At 43.0% G+C, this 7747-nt stretch overlaps 1 pseudogene; it reads right to left on the bottom strand.

Annotated features, from left to right (window-relative positions):
* The window catches only part of LOC105508328, a 50595-nt pseudogene extending 44291 nt beyond the window's left edge, over window positions 1-6304 (bottom strand).
* Between the last annotated feature and the right edge of the window lie 1443 nt (window positions 6305-7747).

Raw genomic sequence — 7747 nt, 5'->3', positions numbered from 1 at the left:
AGAGAGAGAGAGGAAAGGAAGGAAGGAAAGAAAGGGAAGGAAGGAAGGAAGGAAGGAAGGAAGGAAGGAAGGAAGGAAGGAAGGAAGGAAGAAGGAAGAAAGGAAGGAAGGAAGGAAGGAAAGGCAAATTAGGGAGTCAATCACTCTGGTCCTCTTTTTCTCTTGGCCATGATCTGGGCTCCAGTCAGTAGGCATTTGAGTTGTGAGGACTTGGTGGTATGCTCTTGGATAGAAAAAAAAAGACCCAGAAATCCAGTTCCCCAGAAGAAAGAGACAAGTCCCCCTTTCCCTTCCCCAGATAAACAAAGACAGAGACTTTAAAAAATGGTAATTTTGGGGGTGGGGAGAATGGGGTCATGTTGAAGTCTGGGTAAACTGAGAAGACTAAGATATGGAGAGAGAGGATTAGGTCCTCAGACCTCCTTGGCCTCTTTGCTGAAATTCCTTCTCTTCTTCCTTGTGGCATTCTGATGCTACTGATTTTTTTTTGTTTTTCAAACAAAGGTGTTCTTGTTGCTCTCATTCTCCAGGAACTGCATTTCACTCATTCTTTTCCCTGTGTTTTAATGTAGAAAGCATTCAGACAGGATATAGCATTGAACTGCTTAGACTAGGAGATTCCCTTGAAGAGCTCTTGGACGGTGGTTTTTTGCTCATGTCCACCTTGAGCCCGTGGGTTGGAATGTTGTAGATAACTGTCTTGATATTGTTGGGGACCCATTCCTTGTAGCAGCTGCTGCTCTTACTTCTTAGTTGAGCATGTCCTTATACACTTCCTTCATAGACTTCTGTCCTCAGAAAATGATGATAATGATAACATCAGCATGACATGGATCACATGCTGCCATCTTGTTTTGGCATTGAGAATTTGCTGGGTGAGCTTTGCTGCAGTCAGAGCAGAGTACTAGTAGTTTTCCAAGCTACTGAGTGAGGCAAAACCTGGCATAAAGAAGTAACATAAGGAATGGGGTCCAGGCAGACCACCAGTTTGTGGAAGTTTGTATTGAACTGGCCAGGAAAGTGGAGACAGGCAGATCAAGATGGGGTGGCTCAGGTCACTGTCAATGTCAGAGGGTCAGCTTGAAGTTTCAGAAGCAAATTAGAGCACCGCATTTTTTATGGTATCCACCAACCAGTGGACAGAGAATATGGCATGGTATTTGGTGCCTAAACTTCGGTTGAAGGGCTCGTGCTAGATGTTATGAGGTGATCAAGGTCCTGGATACAGACCTTGCAAATGGGAAGGGTGCCCATGCCAGAGCCCATGCCCGAGCCCATGCCCCCATCTAGCCATTGAGTCCATAGGAAGCCTTGAAGCCTATAATGGCTCTAGATACCTTAGATACAATATCATGATGGAGTCTCTCAGTTCTGCTTCCTCCCTTCTGTGGCCATAGCCTGCTCCAGACTGACTAAAGACAAAGTTTGTCTGGCCTGAAGATCTGGCCAAAATGATGTGAGCGAACATATTTCATAGTCTTTGATACAGAATCATCCTAGATGGCAAAAGAAATCAATCAACTACCTGTAGCCTTATTGAAACACCTGAAGATCTGGTCTGTCTACAGATCACTGTTCTATTTTAAGTGCTGGTGGGCTTGATGCTTTGCTCATCATTGAGCATCAACCAGAACTTAGTATACACTTTATTGCCACCCTACACAGCTTGGATATGCAAGATTTCCCTCAGATGGAGAATTTACTGTTATGTTTACCCCTCAAAGTATGTGAAGAACAAGAGAATAGTACGTGTTTTTTGCTTATTGCACACTTTAAGAATGGGACATGGCCCAGGAAGCTACAGTCACTGTATTGGAGTTCAGAGATTCTGTGATTGCTGCAGCTCTGGTTCTTCAATTATTTTCCTTCTAATTCCTTGTACCCATTTTAGTTCAGAAGCTTTTGAAGGCCAAAAGATGATGCCTTCTCCATTCTATTAACTATCACTGTGCCTAAGAGTGTTCAAGGCTGGCCAATGATTCAACAATCATTGGCTATTTAAAAAAAAAGCTTTGCAGGCTGTCGACTTAACAGATACCTCTTGTGCTCATCATTTCTCAAACATGGTACGTGGGTGGATTTGGCCTGAAAGAAGGAGACATTTCAGGGGTATAAGACAGCAATTTTTCAGGGCTCCATTATTTTCTGTTGCTCACTTTTCTTGTTGTCAGAATTGAAGAAGCACCAGCTACACATACATCAAGATAAGAGCTGTGCTTCCATTAATGAAAGGGGAGGGTGTGTTGGGAATAAAGGAGTTTTTTACATTGCACATGGGAAAAGGGAATTTGTTTTAAGGCTTTATCTGGCTTTTGATCATCTGGACAGGCTTACAGAAGGGAAAAGTTGGTGTTTATTTTACAGACAAAAATTGCTTTTTCATTGCATCAAATATGTTTTGCAGCTGCTTATACACATTGCTCTGAGAGGCAAACAAGGTAGACCTGTTCAGCCTAGGTACACAAGACAGCCAGCGTATTAATAAAGAAAACTGTACTTATTGTACTTAATGCAACCAGTTTGTAAAAGGCAAGAGGACTTTCAAAATCCATGTCTGACCGCCTAAATGAACAGCATCCTACAATAACCAGAGGGTACCACACTTAATAAGCAAGTGTCCGTTCATATTAAGAGAAACGAAACAGGAAAACAGAAACACATTCATCTGGTTCCTCTTTTCCAATGTGGGACCAAGACTCTGAGAGAGAACACAGCTCATCTAGACTGCCAATACCCAAACCAGGGGTTGTTTCAGATATCCATTAGCTGCACAACTCTTACTAACTTATGCTAGCTATGCAGTCACCTCCCTGAGGCTCCCTCTGAGCTCACACTCACAGACTTATCCCCAGTCTACCGACCACCCAGCATTCTAATTACATCTGACTGCTGCTCTCTCTCAATAAAGCACCTTTAGGGAGAATATGTTGTCTTTTCTACCTCTGATTCTTAACATGTTGTTTGGCAGATGCTAATATACTTTTACTGAGCAAATAAATTAAATAATGAATGAATGAATGGGCATCCACCAGTATTACAGAGTGTGACTATCATCACTACGTGTTGTTCTCTTTGTGTACATGAGCAACAACACTGAACCCCCAGGGTGGCTTTAATTCCTAGGTTAGTGTTCATCAGTGAAATCTACTACAGTCCAAGGGTACCTCTTCATGGATGTTAAAAGCCTGGCTAGCCCCAATCAGTTAATCCTTTCCTTTCATTTCCTATCAACCTTATCTCAACGGCCTCTTTGCTCCTGCCTCCTTTCTGTTCTTACCCTCAGATTCCCCCTTCTTCACTCATTTTTTTGTGCTCACATAACATTCCCCCTACATCTTTTCATCAGTTGTAACTCTTCCTATGGCAACTAAGAAAACCCAATCCAAATGACTTAATCAAAAGAAAACTAGTGCTCATACAACTGAAAATGGCAGGGCTAGGACTGGCTTCAGGCATAGGGTTCAGATTACTTCATGAAGACCCAGTTTCTCTCTCCATCTATTAATTATGCTTTCCACTATGTTGTCTACATTCTCTGATAGACTCTCCCCTCGAGGTTGTAAAATGTCTGGAGTATCTCCAGTTTATAGTCTTCTACATACAAGTCCTAGATGAGAGAGTCTTCTCCCTCAAGAGCTTCATTAAAAATCCCAGAGTTGAGCCTTCCTAGCTCTGACTTGAGCTTGGTGCATACTCATGTACAAATCACTGTGCCCAGGGGGCGAAATACACTATTAGAATTGAACCAAGTTACCCCAATGCTGGGACTCAGTATCATCAGCTAAACTCCAAGCACGCACGCTAAACGCTGGATAAAGGTGGTTTCCCCAAAACAAAATCAGAGCATTCTTGATTCAAAAAGGTGTGTATGAAAGTTGACTGGCAAAAACAACAAACAACCACTACAATCCTAAACTTGCTTTCTGCTTTTCTCATCTTCTCTGTGACATTCGTATCCCACCTGAGCCCAATATTCTTTTTCTTCTCTCCTCTCCTCTACTGATATCTCTATTATATCTTGGTATCTACCTCAGACACACATTAGTCCCATTTTTGTCCCTGGCTTTTCTCTGCCTCTTCAGTAATTTCCCTCTTTCAGCCATCCCCCAATTTCTACCTGGATTTTAACTTCCCGTCATTATCTTCAAGACTTGGAGTACCTGCTGGTAAGAATCCTCAAACCAGAACAGTAACATCTGCTGGAACTGTTTGCTTTCCTCAGTGACCACAGACTCCCTCATTTTTCATCAGCATTTTCCTTCTGTTTCTATAACCCCATCAAAACCAAATATACCCAGGCTTCCCCATCCATCTTAGGAAACAAGACAAAACCACTTTCATTTAGCCTTGGCAGCATGCCCGCCTCCACCTTTCTCCTTCCTGTTCCCTGTCCCCTCCCCACCATCAAACTATCACTCCATCTCAACCCTCCCCTCCAGGCTTAAGTTCTCTGAACTTGTCTCTGCTTTCTTTCACCAAACTCATTTCTTACATCCCTGCAGTTCTGTTTCTGGGGCTGTCTCCTTTCACCGCCTTCCCAAAGATTTCCTCATAGTCAAAATATTTGAGTCCTCTCTCTTTCTCACCTTTCACATCCAAATTGTCCTCAAAACCTTCCAAATAGACCCTGCAAGTGTCCCCTCACTCCATCTCTTCCTCTCTATTCCTCTGCTTCTGACAGATTGGGAATTCTCTTGCAGTTCCTCTCCTCCCCTGGTTCCCTCGCTCCATCCAGACTCCCCATCCTTCCACATCCTTCAAGCCAATGCTCACAGCGAGTTTGTGAAACACTCTCCTACTTTAAGAAATGTTCCTGGCAAGCCAAAATTCTTATACTCCAGCTTGAAATGCAAGGCTGCCCATCCTGCGTCCTCACCTGCATCCTCATCTGCCCTCACAACCCTAGAGATACTCTGTACTGCAGCTGCACCTCCCTGCATGTGCTCACACAATCCTTCCACCTTCCCCTGCTTGTACAACTAGGAAATCCCTATGCTTTCCTCAAGGCTCTCACCAGCCACCTCCAAGTCTGACACTAATTTGGCTCCTCTCAAGCAGGCTCCCTCTCCCCACCTTGAAGCAGAATTCACCCCTTCATGACTGTGCTCCTCAAACAACACTAAGAATAACTGTTTGCTTGTGATTGTCTTAAAGCACCAGAACCTGAGAGCTGCCTCCATGCATCTCTGTCTCCAAGCCTCGCACAGTGCCTGGCACACACAGTAAGTGAGATCTTCACCACCCCTCTCTCCACACTCGAAGCTTCATCTGCTCTACATCTCTTCCATTCCCCAAATTATTGCCTCTCCAGTGTTGTTTCTGTTCCTTTGATGTGACCCACTAAGAGCCAACATCCACAGAGCCTTCACACTTCTTTCTAGATATCATTATCCTAGAAAATCAAATCTGCTCCTAAGCAGTCATTTCCAGGCTTTGCTCCATGTCCTTTCTTCACATCAGTCCTACTTCCTCCACCTGTGCACAATTTCATTCATCTAACAAGCACTCACTGGTTCTTCCACATTGTTTATGTAATAAATATCTATTGTCCCTGGGGATCTTGCCATCATATGGAACATTACATCTTTCCCTCATGGTTCCCCACACTGACTGCCCACTGTCCTTGTTGACTGGACATAACCAGGTAGGTCACTTTTCACTATTCCTATCATCCTACTTTTTGTTTGTTTGTTTACAACCATCTCTTCAAGATCTCTCTCCCTCTGCATGTGCATTGCTAAGTATGTGATTTATTCTTTGACCCTCAGTCATATGTAAACTAAGGCCAGGGTGACTGCGTAATTTAACAACCAAACAGGATACTTGGGTAGTGAACAAGGGAGCTATTAATAGTTTTGCCTGGGCAGTAAGTATAAACTGGGACTTTCTTCAACCAATCAACACATCTGACTTTCCTAACAGCGGCCTTATTACTTGAATTTTTATCCAGTAGAATCCAACACTTTAAATGCTACCACCGTGGTGTGATGTGGCCAGCATCATCTTCTTACCCTTCATTCCAGCCTCAATACTCTTTAGTAATTTCCACTGCTTTTAGCATCAAATTCATACTCTTTCTCCTGGAGTTTGCCACAAGCCTGTCAGACCCAAAGTCTTTGTTTGATCTGCTGTCAAGCAAATACTGGCAACTTCTGTCCATCTCTCTCTCTCTCTCTTTCTCTCTCTGAAAGATTTCCATCCAGTCCTCACCTGTAGGAATTACCTCCTCTTCACAGTTCAGATTTTCCTTCTCTTTCCAATTAAAACCCACCTTGAAGCTCACCTTCACCAGGAATTCCACCATGATGGTAAAGAATCTGGAAAGGAAGTATTCCTATCCAAAGCCAAATATCGACCTGCCCCATTTATTTCCATTCTGCATTATCTATAAAAAAGAGACAGAGTAAATGAAGGGGGGAAATGTTAGTGTTCATCTACACCTCTTTTTTATATTTTAGCCTTGCAGGTACAATTCATGTCTTCTGCATATTTCAACCACCAGCATCTGGATTAGCTTATGGGTATTTTAAGAATAACAATATCAAGGATGTTGATGGGCTTTCAAGTAATTAATGCATGTTTGAGGATAGCTTCTACAGGTTTCAAAACAAAGTTGCCCAAAATGGTACCTAAGGGCTCAGAGCTGCCAGAAAATATTGGTATTTTCTACTCCAACAGGATTTTTAAATTTAACAATTGTTCTTAATCCTAAGAGTCTAAGCATCTTTGGAGCTAGGTGCCCATTCGAATATGTGCCTATGCATCACTCACATTCCAACAGAAGCTGCTCCCTCTTCTGGTCAACACCAAGGGAGAGTGCAGAGGGAAGACAGACTCCTCCTTTGCTCTGAGCGTGCAGAGGTGCAGTGTGAGAAAGACAGATTGTCCTGCTTTGGAAGACAATCGCAAAGATGAGATAGGCTCATCTTCAACTCAATTATCACATTTGGTTTAATCAGCTTTGTGAGACTTTCATTTTAACCAGAGTCAGAAAATGCCCATTGTCATTCTCAGCAACTCCAAGAGTGAAAACAATCATTTCCTTTCTCCTAAAGACTGCAGCCCTGCCAGACCACTGTATCAGTGCAGTTCTCGCACCCGCCCTGCGCCCTGTCAGCTCCACACCGGGGAGCCTTGCCAAGCTGAAAAGGAAGGAGACGGCAGTTCGGGTCATTAGAATGAGTTGCCAAAAAGTGCTCAGAAAGTGAACAATTAATTTCGGCTGTCAAAACAGATACTAGAGGAGCCCAGCTAGATTTCAAGCATTTTTTTCTCTAACAGCAAATCCAAGGTTTTGTTGGTGATAAGAGATGGAGCAGATTCTAAGGATGTTTGTGAGACCACCATGGGCTTTGGGATCAAATTGCCTGCTGTGGGTCCCATCTTTGCCTTGTTCTGGCTATGGCCACGGGTATTTTATTTAACCTGTCTGAGCCTAGTTTTCTTATCTGTAAATTAGGGATAATACAAGGAGAGAGGAAGAAATGGGGGAGGGTGTGCTGGATTCAGGAAATGCACCTAGTATTGTAAGAAGTGAATACATGGTTGGCATTTTTTATTATTATGGATGGTGGTGATATTTTCCTGCAAAACCTCCTGCTTGTCTTGGAAGTTGATAAGTTAAATCTGCTTGTTTGAACCTTCTTCCTGGATGGCTAGTACCTTGCCCAGATTTCAGAAAATTTTCTGAAGATCAATTCCTTTGGGGGAATGCTTACTGGTAAGCCACAATTTATTGACTCAGTAA

This window comes from Colobus angolensis, unplaced genomic scaffold (genome assembly GCF_000951035.1).
Source record: "Colobus angolensis palliatus isolate OR3802 unplaced genomic scaffold, Cang.pa_1.0 Scaffold16, whole genome shotgun sequence".
NCBI classification, from domain to species: Eukaryota; Metazoa; Chordata; class Mammalia; order Primates; family Cercopithecidae; genus Colobus; species Colobus angolensis.
The sequence above is the reverse complement of the archived record's forward strand: the minus strand, read 5'-3'. Positions and strand labels throughout refer to the sequence as shown.